The sequence below is a fragment of the Hyperolius riggenbachi genome, chromosome 2 (assembly GCF_040937935.1).
Source record: "Hyperolius riggenbachi isolate aHypRig1 chromosome 2, aHypRig1.pri, whole genome shotgun sequence".
In the NCBI taxonomy this organism is placed as follows: Eukaryota; Metazoa; Chordata; class Amphibia; order Anura; family Hyperoliidae; genus Hyperolius; species Hyperolius riggenbachi.
The window spans coordinates 433,409,404-433,429,109 of NC_090647.1; the positions used below are offsets into that span (position 1 = coordinate 433,409,404).

General features: G+C 41.5%; 1 protein-coding gene across 6 annotated transcripts in view; it reads right to left on the minus strand.

Moving 5' to 3' along the window:
* The window catches only part of IL1RAPL1 (interleukin 1 receptor accessory protein like 1), a 1,893,014-nt gene that overhangs the window by 303,404 nt on the left and 1,569,904 nt on the right, over nt 1-19,706 (minus strand). The gene's annotated exons all lie outside the window — the stretch shown is intronic.

Genomic DNA, 19,706 nt, shown 5'->3' on the forward strand with positions numbered 1-19,706 from the left:
GGAGTTCCTCTTTAAGTATGCATTACTACACAAACAGTGTTGCTCAAGTGATACTGGGCCTGATTCACGTAGCTCTGTTAACCTTTCTGGCGGTAAGCCCAAGCTGAGCTCGGGCTATGCCGCGCAGGAGGATTTCTCAGGCCCTGCTGGGCCGATTTGCGTAATTTTTTTAATTACACGCAGCTAGCACTTTGCTAGCTGCGCGTATTCCGCGTTTGCCGCCGCTTGCCGGCGATTCACTGCTATCCGCCGTGTTAGAGGGCCCCCCCAGACCCCGTGCGCAGCCTGGCAAATCAGTGCCAAGCGCTGAGGGGTGGATCGGGACTCCCTCTGACGTCACGACGGGGGAAGCCCAGAACGGGATTTCCTTATGGGCAAGCACGGGACCCGCAATTGGAGGGGTGGGGGGGACGCCGCAGGGAGAGGGGCATCATGTAGCTAGCCAAATACACAAATACAGTGCAACAATTGTAGAAATGTATGCATATGCTAGTAATCTTTGCATTTATTTTACTAGCTAGGCCACATTGCTTTCACATTTCAAAAGCAGCTTTAAGTATATATTTTTTTAATATGTTCTTTATCTGCAACACATGATGCTTGATATTTAATATTATCCTTCTTGACAAAGTTACTGCACCTTGAAGATGGCGATTCTAATCCTCTCAAATCATGGTATGCTGCAGCCATGATCTGCAGGGATTTGTTGGATTACTATCCATCCAGCAACCTAATGAAACCAGGGTGTATTGAATAATGATAAATAACCATGCTTTATTGTTTTCTTTATACTGATAATAGGTAGGGCACAGTGGATCCACATATGGAAACAATAAACCTTAAAACTATAGGATACATAAATAAATTAAAAAAAATATTGTGCATTTTAGACTGCACATCTTATTCATTATATGTGAGCCTTAGGCAGGGCCCTCCCTACTTGTGTATCATACTTGATTGTGCACTCTACCCACCCAATAATGTGAACTTGTATTATTGGGACTTCTACTCCAGTGTATGATTTGGCATTGTGTATCTTATTAACCACTTGAGGACCGTGGGCTTTACCCCCCTTAAGGACCAGACCCTTTTTTTCCATTCAGACCACTGCAGCTTTCACGGTTTATTGCTCGCTCATACAACCTACCACCTAAATGAATTTTGGCTCCTTTTCTTGTCACTAATAAAGCTTTCTTTTGGTGCTATTTTATTGCTGCTGCGATTTTTAATTTTTATTATATTCATCAAAAAAGACATGAATTTTGTCAAAAAAATTATTTTTTTAACTTTCTGTGCTGACATTTTTCAAATAAAGTAAAATTTCTGTATACATGCAGCATGAAAAATGTGGACAAACATGTTTTTAATAAAAAAAAACATTCAGCCTATATTGATTGGTTTGGGTAAAAGTTATAGCGTTTACAAACTATGGTGCAAAAAGTAATTTTTCCCATTTTGAAGCATCTATGACTTTTCTGACCACCTGTCATGATTCATGAGGGGCTAGAATTCCAGGATAGTATAAATACCCCCCAAATTACCCCATTTTGGAAAGAAGACATCTCAAAATATTCACTGAGAGGCATGGTGAGTTCATAGAAGATTTTATTTTTTGTCACAAGTTAGCGGAAAATTACACTTTGTGACAAAAAAGAAAAAAAAAAGTTTCCATTTCTGCTAACTTGCGAAAAAAAAAATTAAATCTGCCACGGACTGACTATGCTCCTCTCTGAATACCTTGAAGTGTCTACTTTCCAAAATGGGGTAATTTGTGGGGTGTGTTTACTGTCCTGTCCCTGTAAAGCCTAAAGGAGCTCATTGGACTTTGGGCCCCTTAGCGCAGTTAGGCTGCAAAAAAGTGCCACACATGTGGTATTGCCGTACTCAAGAGAAGTAGTATAATGTGTTTTGGGGTGTATTTTTACACATACCCATGCTGGGTGGGAAAAATATCTGTGTAAATGACAATTGTTTGATTTTTTTTACACACAATTGTCCATTTACAGAGATATTTCTCCCACTCAGCATGGGTATGTGTAAAAATACACCCCAAAACACATTATACTACTTCTCCTGAGTACGGCGATACCACATGTGTGGCACTTTTTTGCAGCCTAACTGCGCTAAGGGGCCCAAAGTCCAATGAGCTCCTTTAGGAGCTACGGTAGGAATCACAGTTACCCTATTTATGTGCATGTTTCGGCAATGTCGAAACACATTTCCAGATATTTCAAATGCTATTGAATGGCCCTGCGTTTGCATAAACTCGGTATACAGAGGCGCCAGTGTAGAGTAAAACGTTTTAAAAAACATTTAAAAGCAGAGCGGGATGTTAAGGTGGAATCACCTCCCTCTTACAAAAAAATAAAACTCACTTGAGATAAAACAGAATTGACAGATCATTTATTCAACTCCATAAATGCAACGCGTTTCGTGGGCTTGACCCCGCTTCTTCAGGCAAAAATGGGAGCACAACTCTGTGGGTCAAGCAATGGGTTTGAGCGCTCAAACCTATTGCTTGACCCACTGAGTTGTGCTCCCATTTTTGCCTGAAGAAGCGGGGTCACGCTCGCGAAACGCTTTGCATTTGTGGAGTTGAATAAATTATCTGTCAATTCTGTTTTATCGAGACTCAAGTTAGTTTTCTTTTTTTGTAAGAGAGAGATGAGTCCACCTTAACATCCCCCTCTGCTTTTAAACGGTTTTTAAAACGTTTTACTCTACGCTGGTGCCTCTGTATACCAAGCTTTTGCTGATCTTCTAGTCCACCCTGGGTGGAGGGGTGCATCCCCATCTACTATCTACAGAGAGCAACTTCTTAACCTGAGTGGGGTCAGGTCCTAATGCTCCCCACCTGCATTTAAAGTGGTTGCCTATGGGTAACCCGTGTTTGTGAGTATATATATACATAAAATTGTATTGAACTCTTAATTTTACCTGACAATACTGCACCATATTGGGCTCTCGATTCTCTTCTTGTTTTTAAGGCCCTGCTTTTGAAGTTCAGATTATGCCCTTTTTTTTCCACCATGTGCATTTTTCCTGTTAATGACTAGAGATGGCCCGAACAGTTCGACGGTGAATGGTTCCCGGCGAACTTCTGTGGTTCGCGTTCGCGGAGAACCGCGAACTTTTGCGAAAGTTTGATTCTCCCCAATAGTGCATAATTAGAGCCAACTTTGACCCTCTACATCACAGTCAGCAGGCACATGGTAGCCAATCAGGCTACACTCTCTCCTGGAGCCCCACCCCCCTTATAAAAGGCTGGCAGTGTCAGGCATTGGAGAGGTTGCTGCAGAGACATTAGGGGAAGCTTAGTTAGGCTCTTGTAGGCTTTTTAGCTTGCTCCTTGCTGATTCTTATTGCTAAAAAAGCACCCCTCAACAGCTCTTTTGAGAGCTAATGTTGTTCTTGCATATACAGCCCTGTCAGTCAGTCGCAGCTGGCCTTTGGCACCTTAATTCCTACTGTGCCACTGCCAGGCCCAGCACATTCAGTGACTACCTGTGTGTGTGGCAGGCAGCTGCACATTTGTAATCCCAATCACTGCACCTGTGCACTGTTTAGTCCACCTACCTACCTACCGATGTGAGCGCACGCATTGTTAATACCACCAGTTATTGCACCTGTTCACGGTACGTGTGTGTGTGTGTGTGTGTGTGACAGGTGGTGCACATTTGTAATACCCAGCAGCACTGCATATACCTACCTACCTGTTGTTCAGTGCACTCACCCACCCACCCACGTGAGCGCACACAGTACGCAGTAATACCACCAGTCACTGTACTTGTTCACGGTATGTGTGTGTGTGAAAGGTGCACATTTGTAATACTTATCACTGCATATACCTACCTCTTGTTCAGTGCACCCACCTACCTATGTGAGCGCACACAGTGTGATATACCACTCCGTGCATACCTGTTAACTGCACCTGTGTGACTGCACATTGTATTAGTCAAGTCAGTGCATGGTGATTTCGGACATGCGGACATTCTTTAGTCCAATGCCTTGCCTTAGCCCTTCCGGATCCACCCTCCACCAACGCCTGGACCGGCAGGTAGCCGACTACCTGGCCTTAAGTGTGGATGTAGACACTGTGAGCAGCGATGAACCCTTCGACTACTGGGTGTGCAGGCTTGGCCTGTGGCCAGAGCTGTTCCAATTTGCCATCCAACTTCTGTCTTGCCCTGCCTTAAGTGTCCTGTCAGAAAGGACCTTCAGCGCAGCTGGAGGCATTGTCACTAGAAGAGAAGTCGCCTAAGTCACAAAAGTGTTCAGTACCTCACCTTTATCAAAAGGAATGAGGCATGGATCCCGGAGGGCTACTGGCCCACCCGAAGACTAAGTCAGTCCTCACACACAGCATCTCTGCCTACACACCGTGTGACTGCCTGCCCCATGACTAAGTCGCTCCCCACACAGCATCTCTGCCTGAGTGACTTCCTTCTCTGCCACCACAACAGGGTCCAGGACTCCAGGCGGAGCAGCGGCCGCTATAATAATTTTTCTGGTATGTGTACATGCCTGCCTAATTTTTCTGGCTGCACTGCGGCTGCAACAACAAAACAAAAGGCATGTACAAGTGTCAATTCCCCTTCATGATCATCACCTTGCCGCTTTAAAGGGGTTTGCGTATCACAATGAAGCAATGACCACCGGCTATATGAGTGTCTCGGGGGGTGGCACACCAAAGATAATAAGGTAATTGCTTCATTGTGGACAGACCAAATTCGGTCACCTGGACAATCACTGTTGTTCTGTCATTGAGCTACCTCAGCCTGGCAACCATATGGGCTTGAAAACCGCTATCACCTGCACTCTTGCCATGGTGCGCACCAGTCCAGCACGGCAGTCACAACACAAACAGCTGTTTGCGGGGCATTACACAGTGATTTTGGTGTGTCAGTGGGAAGCAGTACTCTAATTACACTCCCTGATTGATGTATACACATGCAAGATGTTTTAAAGCACTTTAGGCCTCCAATTTAGCATGCAATCTGATTTGTGCCCTTAAAACGCTGCTTTGCGTCAAATCCAGATTTTTCCCTGGGACTTTTCGCATCTATCCCACTCATCCATGCAAAAACTCAGATGTTAGATCCCTTAAAACATCTTTTCCATCACTTTTGTGGCCAGCATAAATGTTTCCAGTTTTCAAAGTTCGCCTCCCCATTGAAGTCTATTGCAGTTCGCGAAAGTTCGCACAAACCAAACTAAAATTGGAGGTTCGGGCCATCTCTGCTAATGACATTGTACTGCTGGGAAAAATTGGCTCATTTATATAAATGGTGTTTGAAATAACATACACAGTAAAACATGCCCTGCAAGTTTTACCCATGCCTAGCACTAGTCGCCCTTGCCTGACACAGCTCCTGTCTGTGTTCACTTTTAATATTCTGAAAATACTGGGTTGGGACATATACAAGGGTCAAGTAGGATGTCTGTCACCACAAATAATATCTACAGATTCCTTTGCACATTGTTAGCTACTTATTAACTGATGCCGTAGTCCAATGCATCATGGGATAGGCTGATAGTGATGCTCATGAATCCTCACCAAAGTTACTTTCACCTCAAAAGTACTATTTTCATTCTGTACATTGTATTCACGGTATGGTCAATGAAAAATGATTCTAAAGAGACAGTGAATTTTCATGGAAACTCTGACATTTCCTTCACAAAAAAATGCATCAGCTGGGATATGTGTGGATGTACACGGCGTCCACGAATGCGACAGTGAATTATGCATTTTAACTTAAATATGGCTAAAACAACAGAAAACTGTGACAAACTAGTGGAAAATTAATTTAAAAAAGTGGAAAACCGCTAAAGTATTATAGCATAATTTTCAGTGACATCATTCCAAAGTTGAATATTACATTGTTTTTGTGAAAATTTATGTGAAAATGATAAAAGATTTTTGTTCATGGTTGTAGGCTGACAATTTTCCAACAGCAGAGAAATTGTTTGAATCTGACTATTCTAAAGCAAATGAGTGACATTCATGACAAAAATTGATTATTTCCTGTATATGAATAGCCATAGTACTTCCTACATGCTGGTCTCCTGTCTTATAGAGGCGCTGTAGTAATGTATTGTAGAATGTAGTAAATTATTTAGGATTCCTACATTTAATATAATTATAACATTTGACTAGAATTATCCTAGTTTCGGCACCATAAAAACTTCTTATATCTACGTATTACCTTATATTGGTATGACCCCACCCTCCCAGTGATGCTTAGCCTAGGTTGTTTAGCTATGTGGAGGGTGGGGGAAGGGCGGAGAAAGACTTTACAACGGGCAAACACTGACTAATTAATTCATAAACTTATATTGTAAAAAAAGAAGAAGAAAAAAACACAATTTTATTCAATACGTTATTTTCAGTACAGCTCCTCTTTAATCTGGAATTAGTTCAACTTTACAAATCAAATCATTTTGGAACAGTAATTTAGGGACTTGACTTAAAATACAGCTGAATAACGAGTGTTAAGTGTGACAAGACCCACCTTGGACATTCATGTCTAATCCTTCTGCTATGGTTACAATGTAATTTTTCATTTAAACTTGCACTGAATATTCTTTTTTGCCTTTTATCTTGGTAATATAGATATGATCACAGGAATATAGCCAGTCACACTGGGAATAATTTATGCACAGCATGGAAATTACAAGTATTAGATGCCTTCAAACAGTTTGCCGTAGGCAGCTCAGCAGCTTCCAATTCTCATCTTTAGACACTACACCATAAAACCGTTCCCTGCAAATCAAGGTCCAGTATACTAATGCATGGATAGAGAGCTGCATCCTTCGTCACTTTTGTAGGAAAGAAAGAAATGAAAGGAGCAATATTTCATCTGCTTAAAGCATATTAATTCCTAATCATAGATGATACTGCAATGTTTACTATACCAAAAAAAAAGATCAATTCATAGAACAGTTCATGCATGCTGGCAAAATTTAGAAAAAGGAGTATACTAAACTCTAAACTTTGCTGAGATTTTATTTTTATCCCCTCCTAAAGTGGCACAATGACATGTCCTTTCACAATGTTATTTTTTTTAAATAATTGCAGTCTTCATTGAACTGTAAGTCATCACACAAGCTTGCTAGTGGATGGATTCTCATTTTACAACTGAATGTGCACAGTAGATCACCTCACATCTGTTGTGTTTTTTTTTTCCGTGGTCATGGGCTACAATGTATGCTGCCAATAACTCTGCTATAAAAGCAATGTTTTGCCTATGGACTTTTTTTTTTTTACTACTGTGTTTCTGATTTATAGTTCATTGTTGCCTCAGCTTATCTGGATTCAGGTTTCCTATCTTGCCTAGTCTGACTATACACTGACTGTATTTCTTCCTCATCTGGTGCTGAGCTCACTTTACAAGGTTTTGCGTAGGTCAACTAATCTTGGTGTCTTGTTTGATCCGGAACTTATGACGTTTAGTTGTCTTCTGACCCACATCATTCTCCTTTTGATACCAATATTTTGACCTATTTGACCCATCTCTGATATTGTGGTTAGAGATGGCCCGAACGGTTCGCCGGCGAATGGTTCGCATTCGCAGTGAACCAGGAACTTTTTTTCAAAAAAGTTTGGTTCGCATTTTTCCCATAGACTTTAATGCCTGCCGACTTTAGCGGCATTCATGAGCAGTTAGTATAGCAGAGAATGCATCCTGAGGAGGATGTGAAGCTGCTGGCTCCGCTGGGTGCACTAGGTGCCAGCCTAGGTGAGGGTGACAGGTGAAGGCAGGTGGGGAGAGACAGCGGAGCCGGCAGCTATGCGTCAAAGGACGCATTCTCTGCTATGTGGGGGGCATTGGAGATCTTCAATCAACTTAATTGAAGATCGCAACATAAGAGGATACATTATTCGTTGGATCATTTACCGAGGATATTGGCGTGGGAATTTTTTTTAAAGGTACAGGTAAGTATTTCTGGTTAACTAAGAAAATGAAAGGACTTTTTTTGTGGTGTGTTTTTATTTCATTTAACCCTTTGTGGAAATGGGTAAGGGGTACTTTGTACCCCTATACTCATTCCTCCTGGGTGGGCATCTGGGGTCCCCTTCTTAAAGGGGACTCCCAGATGCCACCATGAACCCCCCCAGGGAGTCGTCGCCCCCACCTCCTCCTGGGACACCAGAGGTGGGGAAGAGCCCCTTGTCCATGGATTGGAGAAGGGCTCCGAATTATATGGTTGGCACTTCCTTTTTATGTTCTGGGGATGGGAGTGGAGTTTAACACCCAAATAGCTCTTATTTGTGGAGGTATGGTGAGAATGATAATATAGAAAGGGGGGGATATCAGTTTTGGTTCTGCTGCAGAGACCCAGAGTATCTCCCTGTGATTTCCAGCTTAGACATCCATGTGAGACCATCTAGCATCACTGCAGCAATATAACCTGCTTTAGTTATTGTGCCTGTAACTTGGACAACCGCCTTCATTGCTACTTTGGAGGGATGTTACTGTGCCAGCCCATACCTTCTAGTCTCTTGCCTAGCACTGAGAGACTCATAGTACACCATAACCACAGTCCAGATATGACTGGTCAGTGGCATAAGTTCTATCCAGAGTTCAGTCTCTACATAGACAAAATCTATTGTGTATTGAGAGGAATTGGTGTGTTTTCATCTAACACAGTGGTAGTCTTTTCCATGGAGCAAGTGGTCACATGTGGATTTTTCTAAAGATGATTAATTAAACAGTTTCCATCCCTCCTTGTGCACTTAGCAGCGAACTTTATTCTGACTTAGGGCCCATTTCCACTTTGAAGTGATGTGAGTGCAGCTACCTAGACGCACCACATCACTTTCGCTTGCAGTCGCGTCACTTCCACAACTCCTGATGCGGAAGTGACTGGAGGAGATGGGATGTGGAAGCGGCCGTGCAAGAATCTGCACCATGCTGAAGATTTCTGGATCGCTCCTCTCTGCTCCGCATAACCAGTATGCAATGGAAACTATTCCATTACTGTTCATTGGGTACAGTTCGGCAGCGGTGCGATGCATCTATGTAGCCGCATCGCACCGCATACAATGGAAACAGGACCTAAGTAGTTGCCTTGTTACTGCAAGTAAACACTTTACTAGGCAACTACTGACTGGTGGCAGGGAGCTTCTGGGCTCATCATGTCAATGGGGAGTTCCCTTAGGGGGTCTGCTTTGCATGGCATTTTAATGTGTTCTTCATATTCATCATTGTAATTTAGATAATAGTGTATTTTGCATTGTGAATTGAAGACTGTCCAATGAATGTTTTTTATTTGTATTAGTGTGCATTCAAAAGTCTAGTCTCCTTGCAATTATGTTCTGGAAACTTCTTTAGCTGTCTTGTCCTTTTCACACAAGTGTCCAGATGTTACTTTGGAGCAAAGGAAAACAAAAAAGGCAACCAATTACAACTATGATCAAATGTATGACTCAATCTTGGCTTTTTGCATATGAAGTAATCTATAAAAAACAACAACTCCAATTTGACAATCATTTTAATTGTACTAATTTAAAACTACTTAAGCCAAAATGTGTCAACTTTAAATAAATGCCCACTGGTGACATTCCTCCCACTTTGTTATTTAATAGACATCTATAACTGACATAAAGAACTGTGCAACAATCAGTTATAATAAATAGATCCATTACAAATTAGCCCCACAATATTTGTCATGTGTAAATTATTCTGTCACAGTTTGTGCATAATAACTTTTTTAGGGTCTCTTCCGAATTAACAGAAAGTGAATCTTACAGCATGAAATTCAAACAAAAAATACATTTTAAATAATTAGACTGATACATAATATGCAAAAGGAGAGGAAGGAAAATATATAGTTCCTAAACTGAATCATGAACTAAAATTATCTTACACAAGTTATTTAGAGTGACTAATAGTGACAAGATACTGATATTGTAATTGCCTTGGCAATCACAGAAAATTATGCAAACTTCATCAATATGAACAGCATAATGTGCATACTTTTTTCGTCTTGTAATTGGTTTGATCATTTGTACTATAAAAGTAGTACCATACATTAAGCAAATGGTTGTTTAATTTGCATGACAATAATGGCTTGACAGTTTTAACTAAATTTAGTAGCAAAAAAAAAAAAAAAGAGTAACGTATACACCTAGAAGTTTTATTACCTTAACCACTTTACCCCCGCGCGTACGTATTTCTCCGCCCCTTTTTCCATCCTTTAACAACCAGGGACGGAGAAACACGTACTTTCCGCGTTCCCGACGCTGCCCGCGCTCCAGCTCGTAAACACGCCGCCCGCCGCTAGTAAACACGCCGCCGCCCGCTCGCTCGCCCAGAGATCAATGAACGGGAAAATCCATTCCCGTTCGTTGATCTAAGCCCCGCAATGATCAGCTGCTCTCCTATGGGCAGCGCGATCATTGTGAGAAAAAACTCACGTGTCCAGCCTCCTTATACTTCCTCCAAGCTTCCGGAAGGAAGCTTGGAGGTCGCATTAAAACAAAAAGTTACTGTGGCCATCTTGTGGCCAAATAGTAAACTACACCCTACACATTTTTCACATACAAATAAATGACTTTTACATATAAAATTAACTCATTACCTCCCACACTCCCCATTTTTTTTTTTTTTTGTAATAAAAAAAAAATTAAAAAATGTACAATTAAAAAAAATACATAAATAGTTACCTTAGGGACTGAACTTTTTAAATATTTATGTCAAGAGGGTATAACACTGTTACTTTATAAACTATGGGCTTGTAATTAGGGATGGACGCAAAAATGAAAAAAATGCACCTTTATTTCCAAATAAAATATTGGCGCCAAACATTGTGATAGGGACATAATTTAAATGGTTTTATAACCGGGACAAAAGGGCAAATACGTTTCATGGGTTTTAATTACAGTAGCATGCATTATTTAAAAACTATAATGGCCGAAAACTGAAAAATAATTATTTTTTTCCCCACATTTTTCCTATTTTCCCATTAAAACACATTTAGAAAAAAATAATTCTTGGCATAATGTCCCACCTAAAGAAAGCCTAATTGGTGGCGGAAAAAACAAGATATAGTTCATTTCATTGCGATAAGTAATGATAAAGTTATAGACGAATGAATGGAAGGAGCGCTGAAAGGTGAAAATTGCTCTGGTGCTCAGGGGGTAAAACCCCTCAGTGGTGAAGTGGTTAATGTCCAATATACAAATACAAATTCACAGACATGAAAACATGATCAATTTTTATTCAAAGACATTTTATTCTGCTCATCAATAAATTAAAATGAACAATCTTCTTAAAACAAATATATTCACAGCTATAGAAAATTCTTTTTTATAGGCGATGAAAGTAAGAATTGTTAATACTTTATGCTTAACCACTTAAGGACCGCCCCCAGCTGATGGGCCGCGGCAAAGGCTGGGCCTAAACGACCGCAATATGCCCATCGGCGGGGGCGACGGTGGGCATGATTATGCGGCGATCGCGTCATTTGTGACGCGATCAGCCGCCGGTGACAGGCTTTGCCCCCCTCGCACTGTAACCCGCCGGCCGTTCGGAAGCGCCGGCGGGTTACTAGCTGCCCGATCGCCGGTAACTATATGTATAATAGGCTTTATAATGTATACAAAGTCTATTATACAGACTGCCTCCTGCCCTGGTGGTCCCAGTGTCCGAGGGACCACCAGGGCAGGCTGCAGCCACCCTAGTCTGCACCCAAGCACACTGATCTCCCACCCCCTTTCCCTCTGATCACCCACAGCACCCCTCAGACCCCCCCCCCCCCCCTGCCCACCCCCCAGACCACTGTTTGCACCCAATCACCCCCCTAATCACCCATCAATCACTCCCTGTCATTATCTGTCAACGCTAATTTTTTTGCATGCCCTAAACTGCCGCCTGCTCCCTCCTGATCACCCCCCCTCCCCAGACCCTCCCTCAGACCCCCCCCCCCCGTGTATTGTATGCCTCTACCCCCCCCTGTAATAACCCACTGATCACCTGTCAATCACCTGTCAATCACCTGTAAATCACCCATCAATCACCCCCTGTCACTGCCACCCATCAATCAGCCCCTAACCTGCCCCTTGCGGGCAATCTGATCACCCACCCACTCCATCAGATCGCTCGCAGATCCAACATCAGATCACCTCCCAAGTGCATTGTTTACATCTGTTATCTCCTCTAAACACCCACTAATTACCCATCAATCACCCATCAATCACCCATCAATCACCCCCTGTCATCACCTGTCACTGCTACCCATCAGATCAGACCCCTATCTGCCCCTAGGGCACCCATTCACCCACCCACACCCTCAGAACGACCTCAGACCCCCCCCCCCCTGTGTACTGTATACATCTATTCTCCCCTGTAATCACCTGTCAATCACTTTTCAATCACCTGTCATTCACCCGTCATTCACCCGTCAATCACCACCTGTCACTGCCACTTATCAGATCAAACCCTAACCTGCCTCTTATGGGCATCTGATCACCCTCCCACACCATCAGATTGCCCCAGACCTACCCTCAGATCACCTCCAAAGTGCATTGTTTACATCTGTTCTGCCATCTAATCACCCACTGATCACCCATCAATCACCCCCTGTCACCACCTGTCACTGCTACCCATCAGATTAGACCCCTATCTGCCCCTAGGGTACCCAATCACCCGCCCACACCCTCAGAATGCCCTCAGACCTCAGCCCTGATCACCTCACCAATGCATTGCTTGCATCTATTCCCCCCTCTAATCACACCTTGAGACACCCATCAAGCACCTCCTGTCACCACCTGTTACCCCCTAGCACACCTACCCATCAGATCAGGCCCTAATTTGCCCTGTGTGGGTTCCTGATCACTCGGTCAAACCCTCCGATCCCCCTCAGACCCCCATCCGATCATCTCCCCAGTGCATTGATTGCATCTATTTTACCCTCTAACCACCCCCTGAGACACCCATCAATCACCTCCTGTCACCACCCTAGCTCTCCTATCCATCAGATCAGGACCAATACAACCTGTCATCTAAGAGGCAACGCTGCTTATGACCGGTTCCACAAAATTCGCCCCCTCATAGACCACCTGTCATCAAAATTTGAACAGTCATTTTGAGACATTTGGTTTCCAGACTACTCACGGTTTTGGGCCCATAAAAATGCCAGGGCAGTATAGGAACCCCACAAGTGATCCCATTTTAGAAAAAAGACACCCAAGGCATTCTGTTAGGTGTATGACGAGTTCATAAAAGATTTTATTTTTTGTCAAAAGTTAGCGGAAATTGATTTTTATTGTCATTTTTCAGTAACTTGTGACAAAAAATAAAATCTTCTATGAACTCACCATACACCTAACGGAATACCTTGGGGTGTATTCTTTCTTTTTTTTTCCAACAATAAATTTTTATTATACACCAATAAAAAAATTACAACAGTTGTAGTAAATGGTACATTTAGAGGTGAAATTATTGACATACATTGTGAAGGATATTCAGCATTAGGAGATATTCTTATCCTCAACTGGTAAACTAGGTCCACCTACATCCACTAACCTAATCCGGCTGGATGAGGTGAAAAAAGTCATTTAGTAGATTTGTGCTACTGGAGCAGTGGCTTATTGCCATCCAATAGCTTAGATTGCAAGGTAGATGTCATAAGGATAAATTTGTCTTGATATATAGGTTTCCTTAATAATTTAGGTATGTCATATAATATACGATTCTCTATACAAGAGGTGAAGACGGTTTGTATTGAAGGGGGTGTATTCTTTCTAAAATGGGGTCACTTGTGGGGTACCTATACTGCCCTGGCATTTTAGGGGCCCTAATCCGTGAGTAGTAGTCTAGAAAACAAAAGCCTCAAAATGACCTGTGAATAGGACGTTGGGCCATTTAGCGCACCTAGGCTGCAAAAAAGTGTCACACATGTGGTATCACCATACTCAGGAGAAGTAGTATAATGTGTTTTGGGGTGTATTTTTACACATACCCATGCTGGGTGGGAGAAATCTCTCTGTAAATGGACAATTGTGTGTAAAAAAAATATTACACACCTACCCATTTCTCCCACCCAGCATGGATATATGTAAAAATACACCACAAAACACATTAAACTACTTCTCCTGAGTACGGCGATACCACATGTGTGACACTTTTTTGCACCCTAACTGCGCTAAGGGGCCCAAAGTCCAATGAGCGCCTTTAGGATTTCAAGGGTCATTTTCAGACATTTGTTTCCAAGACTACTCCTCACAGTTTAGGGCCCCTAAAATCCCAGGGCAGTATAGGAACCCCACAAATGACCCGATTTTAGAAAGAAGAACACCCCAAGGTATTCTGTTAGGAGTAGGGTGAGTTCACAGAAGATGAAAATGTATTTTAAATAGAAGATGAAAAATGATCTCCTAGAAGAAAACTTAGGAGATAAAGTGAATTACGTATGGGCTCTAAACTTCCTACTCATGCTGATTTTGTGCTTTATTCAGACATTATTAATGCTGCTGAGTGGGATTGGATTTTAATCTTTTATACTGGGAGGTGTCATTCAATATATCCATACACATTTTTACATACCCATCTTTGTTCATAATAACCACATTTCCCCCTTTATCAGCGGGTTTGATTATTATTTCAGTGTTTTTACTCAAAGGGCTCGATTCACAAAGCGGTGCTAACCCAGTTAGAGACTTTAGGCATGATAACCATTGCACCACTCTGGTGAAAAGCCAGTTTAGGTGTGATAAGTTTAGGCATGATAAGTTTAGGTGTGATAAGTTTAGGCATGCTAAGTTTAGATAAGTTTAGATCACTTGCAAAGTCCCGCACGCAAAGCAGCGCCATTAAACTTTATACGAAGTGCACCAGTCTTTGCTAGCGTAAAACTTTTGATCAGCTGTGCACTGCGGTGCTAACGCAGTTGGCGCTTAAACTTCTTAAACTTATCACACCTAAACTTATCACACCTAAACTTATCATGCCTAAACTAATCACACCTAAACTTATCACACCTAAACTTATCATGCCTAAACTGAGTTTAGGCATCATAAAGGACTTTTCACCAGGGTGCTAGCTGTTAGCACCGCTTTGTGAATCAGGCCCCAAGAGTCCAATGCTGGTCTTTCTGCAGATGTCAGGTTATCATAATCGGTGTCTTTACATTGGTAGACCTGTTTTTCTAGTGCTCTAAGATCTCTTACTACCATAATAACAAACGTTTGTACGTGAGTGTATTGTGCTATGGAGGGGCAGTATGTGCTCTGATTCTTGAGGTTACTCCTGGGTGCCATCGGATTAACCCCCTGTTCATTTTACTGTAATAGTTCATTTAGGGTGGCTAAAGCCTCTCTGTCAGATATCCCAGTTCGTCTATCTTTGGCCTCTTGAGTTTCGTATGTTTTTATCAGGGCTAGTTTCCTAGCAAATAAATGTACATCTTTGGTCCACTCAAAAGCGGAAAAATTTGTTGTTGGTACAAATGTGAGCCCTTTTTGTAAGACATTGATCTGATCCAGAGACAGGTCAAAATCAGAGAGATTTATCACTTTTAAAGTCGTATTTTGTGTTTGGTCAGGTATACCCATGATGAAGGTATTTTTTCATGGCTATAATACTACTGTGTAGGAGCATACAGGTCTCTCTGTGATTGATGGCAGTCTCACACTTAGCCTCCATCACAGTTATGTTACCATACTCCTATTTTGCCATGTACTTTTGCAATCACTTTTAACAGTACTCTGCCGTGGTGGGACTAGCTACACCCCAGTATCCTCTGACTGATTGCCAGCACTGGGGGGGATCAGCAAATACCTCGCACCTTACAGCAACGTACTTTTATTTCTTTCTTGCATATATATGTGTATCAGTACTAAAGTGAGACTGACAGTTATGATACTTGTATCAAGTCTCTCCCCATACTTGTATATATGTTATTTGGAGACCTGTTGATCACTGATTTACAAGACTACAATCCAGCTGATTGACCAGTGACTCCTTACGTCACTTATTTTGTACATATAGGTTAGGTCCTTGTTGGGACATAGTTTGTGAACAAATATTACCTGTACTCCCATTCGGTTTGTTTATGCATTCCTTATACTTACATTTTTCTCAAGCTTCATTTTGTGTACATATTGTTTCAAGCAAAATAGAGATGTGATTTATCAGGGTGGCCTCTTTTAACTGTAACATATATATTTGTTTGAGTTTTTTGATAGTATCGCTAAAGCATTTCCCGCTACCAAATGGCAATATCGGTTTACAGGGTTTACATATCCCCATGGAGCTATAATGCTGTATTAGACTTGAAAGAGACTTTAAATATAAAGTATGCTCCAATAAATAACAACAGTAGTACATTACCTTTATATGTGCGACATGCTAGATGTATTTATTTGCTGCATACCATTCCCAGTCTTTGTATAGATTGTGCATATTTAAAAAAAACATTCCTTTTGCTATTTACCGATGATGTGAGTGATCAAATGTTGCCCCCTTGACAGCTGAGCTCTATCTGCTATATCAAAAGAGTCTTGTCAAGCCAAAGGAAAATAATCTACAAGAGATACTGGCGTTTAAGACACTAAACAGTGATTGCATGCTGAAAATAACAATATATATATATATATATATATATATATATATATATATATATATATATATATATATGTCACAGTGGAGGACACGTTATATTATAACCACTTGCCAACCGCGCACTCATAACGAGCAGCTGCTTCCTTTCAATTCACGGCGGGGGGCTCCATGAATAGCCTGCGGGCCGCCGATCGCGGCTCGCAGGCTAAATGTAAACACAAGTAAAAATAATCTGCTTTGTTTACATTTGTACAACACTGCTAACAGTAGCAGCGTTGTACTAGATCAGCGATCCCCGGCCAATCAGCGGCCGGGGATCGCTGTCACATGACAGGCAGGAGCCTGTTAGAGGCTGCACAGGACAGATCCGATCCTGTGCAGCCTCCGATTTACGGGGCAGGGAGGGAGGAGAGGGAGAGGGGGAATCCTGTAGTGGAGGGGGCTTTGAGGTGCCCCCCCCCCGCCAGCCACACGCAGGCAGGAGCAATCAGATCCCCCCAGCACATCATCCCCCTAGTGTGGAAAAAAGGGGGGCGATCTGGTCGCTCTGCCTGTTGTTTGATCTATGCTGGGGGCTGTAGAGCCCACCCAGCACAGATCTTGTAAATGAGTGCTGGTCTTTAAGGGGGGGTAAAGGCTGGGTCCTCAAGTGGTTAATGCAGGCTGCAATAAAATAGCAAATACATTTTATAATACAAGATCTAGGACTGCGGCAAGGATTAAATTACGTGCATCTGATAGACGGTTGTCATTTCTACAGTGCTGCGAGAGATCTGTAGTGCTGTTTACATTGAATTACCCCTCCCTTCCATAACTATGAACAGAAGCCTGTCAGCCACAATCGCAGGCTGGCAGACTTATCTCTGAGGCCGCCTCTCTTCCCCTGCAGGGAACTGCGCAAATCTCATGCATTGCAAGATGACGTAATTCCACGGTAGGCGGTCCTGGGGGAGCCACTCTGCGGCCGCAATATATGCGTTAGGCAGTCGCAGAGTGATTAAGGTATTAACTTATGTAAATGATTGAATTATTATAGTGTACTGCTTCACATTTGCCAATTGTAAGGACATTCAATATGACAACAATTGCTATCCCTAAAAATATAGATGAGGACAAAAGTGCTAAAGCTAGCTTCCTAGTGTCCATTAAACACTTTCAGTGTAATCAGTAGACCAGGAAGTTTAGAGTTTAAATATGATTTACCTTTAGGTTAATGGTATACAGTCCTACTATTGTATTTCTTTTTTGCTGTAGGCTTACCTTAGGCAAGTAAAGTCCAGAGCCAAGTGAAGGGCAAGGCGAGAGAATCACCTGCCTTAAGGTAGGCATACCCTTAGATGTTCTTTACAGATAAAACATTTAATTCACTGAAAACTTTGAATATAATGAAACTGTAGAAGAAATACTGGTCAGAGCTCTGCAGCATTTCCACAACAGTGGCAGGATTCATAAGTCCATCTGTTCACAGGACCATGACATTGAACTGGCGAAAAGAGATAACCTTTGCCCAGTTATGCCCTGAGGTCTGTTGGAGCTCACAGATAGGAGAATTAGTGACACTTACTGCCAGTCTGTTGGAAATATCTGCGGTACCAATTTGTTCCTAGATACATTGACACCAGGGCCTTATACAATTCACTTTTTCACCTAAGGAGGTAATTTTTCATCTTCTATTTCAAATAACTTTCCAGCCCTTTTCAACAACAAAAAGATACCAAAAAGTAAATTAAAAAGTACTTTCAAAATTATTTTGAGTGTTTTCTTGCTTACTGGTCGCTTAAAAGGCATTTTATTGACAAGTTTTTAAAAAATCACCAAGGAGAAAGCTCAGGTGAAAAAGTGAATTGCATATACCCCAGTTGTGGTATTCATTTACCCCTGTAAACCAAATATCTTTACCAGTAGATCTTTTATTCTTTGCCATATGTAAGGTTTTTCACTATTTGTGCTTTCTTGATCAGAGGCTTAATATATATTTTTTATGAGCTTTTTGTTTTCTTTTAAGAAGGTGTTATTATCAGATGGCTCTTATTGAGTATACTTGCGATGTATGTTAGTGTGATGATCTACTATTATATACATTTTATATGCATTAAGAGCAGTATCCTGCATTTGGAATTAGTTTATTTATCATGAAATTAAAATTTTGAATTGCTAATCTTTATACCAAGGGCTACTCTTTTGGAATTCACATCCATATTGACATATTTGTGAAGTGAGTGAATCCCTTCATATCAGAGAGTAGCAGCTTATTGTGCCTCCAATATGAACTACTTAAAAAAAAACTTACATCCCCCACTTTTGCAACTGCAACACTGTAATAAGGATGTCCAAATATTTGCAAGTAGTAAAGCTCTTTTTCGGTTTTGGTCAAAAACAACCCTCTCTACCCCCTCTTGTTTGGGATAAAGTGATAAGAGGTTAGAGCCATTTTTTTATTTTTAGTTTCTACTGCTATCCAGAGTCCCCATCTGTCAGCATTTTCATAATTTCTTGTCCAGACTCAATGCAGCCTTTTGTCTCTGGTCCACAGAAATATAGCCATGAGGCAAAAAATTAGAAACAGAATTTTAGATCTCCAATATCATTTCTCCTTAACCGATACATGGCTACACTACAAATAATCATTCCTAAAGACAACGACAAGGGATAATGTCTCCATTTCCATCTACTCCAGTACACTAATTCCTAGTGGTACCTTTAACTATAAAATAGTTTAGGTTATTACGTTTATAATCCTTGTTTAACTTGTTTTATTTCTGTTACTTATCTTTCTGTGTTAAAAAGTATACAGTATATACAATGAACAAGGATCACCTTTAGCCAATGGCAACGCTACCGATGGATCCCTTGATCACCTGATATTGGTAGATACTTTAATAACCGGTGAAACATGGTGTCAGCCCAAATGGGTTCTGTGAATGATTCCATGTCTGGTTGTTTATGAAGATGCAATATGATCCGATGATTTAGTTTCTCTCTGTCTTCTTTCTCTTATCAACATATCAGCATTTTGTATAATACACTTATGCTAACTGCCTTATCTGCTAAATTTGCTATACCATAAACTTCAATAAAAAATGTTATCATGGAAAAAAGAATACTCAATGCAGGAGGAAATGGGCAAACATAAACATTTGG